The sequence below is a fragment of the Tachyglossus aculeatus genome, chromosome X4, assembly GCF_015852505.1.
Source record: "Tachyglossus aculeatus isolate mTacAcu1 chromosome X4, mTacAcu1.pri, whole genome shotgun sequence".
NCBI lineage: Eukaryota > Metazoa > Chordata > Mammalia > Monotremata > Tachyglossidae > Tachyglossus > Tachyglossus aculeatus.
The window spans coordinates 30,033,375-30,034,787 of NC_052098.1; the positions used below are offsets into that span (position 1 = coordinate 30,033,375).

General features: G+C 45.7%; 1 non-coding gene across 1 annotated transcript; it reads left to right on the forward strand.

Annotated features, from left to right (window-relative positions):
• The first annotated feature begins 1,006 nt into the window (after nucleotides 1-1,006).
• LOC119948616 lies at nucleotides 1,007-1,146 on the forward strand. The gene has a single exon (XR_005457000.1). It is a non-coding gene; the product is annotated as a small nucleolar RNA SNORA7 (small nucleolar RNA).
• Nucleotides 1,147-1,413: the final 267 nt, after the last annotated feature.

The following is a 1,413-nucleotide window of genomic DNA, read 5'->3' on the forward strand; positions in this document are numbered from 1 at the left end:
ATGACTCAGCCTCATATGTGTTTCAAATGTGGTTGATTCAGTTCAATATTTTTTAACAGAGGTCATGAAATATATTGCCAACCCATTAGGAAAATAGCTAGTGATCAACTTCTTTGCAATAATAATAATAATGGCATTTATTAAGTGCTTACTATGTGCAAAGCACTGCTCAAAGCACTGGGGAGGTTACAAGGTGATCAGGTTGTCCCACAGGGGGCTCACAGTCTTAATCCCCATTTTACAGATGAGGGAACTGAGGCCCAAAGAAGCTTCTAGACTGTGAGCCCACTGTTGGGTAGGGACTGTCTCTGTATGTTGCCAACTTGTACTTCCCAAGCACTTAGTACACTGCTCTGCACACAGTAAGTGCTCAATAAATACGATTGAATGAATGAATGAAGTGACTTGCCCAAAGTCACACAGCTGACAAGTGGTGGAGCGGGGATTTGAACCCATGATCTCTGACTCCAAAGCCCGGGCCCTTTCCACTGAGCCATGCTGCTTTGCAAGGCTAAAAAAGAATTTTTTGTTTGTATTTTTCTTAAGCTGCTATGAGGAACTGCCTATTAAGAAAATAAATTTCATAGGAATTCAGTTTCAAAGATAGTCCTGCAGCTCATGGTTTTATTACTATATCAACATTTGTTTAGTACCAACAGTGAAGTAGGTATTGCACCAGAACCCTTCGCTATTACATTGGCAACCAAAACCGGTAAGTATATACTTATAAGGACCAGAATTCAGAGCTTGTGTGGCCTTTCTCAGTTCCTGCCTTGGCCCAGCACTGGACCCTACCAGTACTAGCCCAAGCTGACCTAGGCAGGTCATCCTCCCAGGCCCTGCTGAGTCTAACTGGTGGGGTTGGGGGGGGACGCGGGTGATATGCAATACAGGTGCAAATTGCCTAAGGTGAGTTTGATTTGGATTAAGGATGTGTCTGGGCATCTCTGTCTGATCACCTTCCACCAGTTGAAGGGGTTGATTTACAATCCACTAATGAGCCACATTCCTCTCAGGACTGCACCTGGAGAGTTTCCAGTACTCTACCAGTCTCGGCTATGGGAGGGAGGGTCAAAGCAGAGGCATAAACCGTTCCATTACTAGCTTGGCCAGTGACTAGCGAGTAGAAGGCAATCTGCTACAAGTCGAAACTCACCTGTGCTGGGCAGCAGTGGTGCAGGAGAGAGTCGAGGGTGGAGACTCAAGTTTACTTCACAGAAGGAGGCAATGGTAAACCACTTCCGGATTTTTACCAATAAAGCACTATGGACACTACCAGAATGATTGCTGATGGAGGCAGGGTGTTCCAGGAGAGATGTGTCCATGGAGTCGCTACGGGTCGGAGATGACTCGACAGCATGAGACAAGACAGTGAGCTACATGCTTTGATTGGTTCCTGCAGATGATATCTGA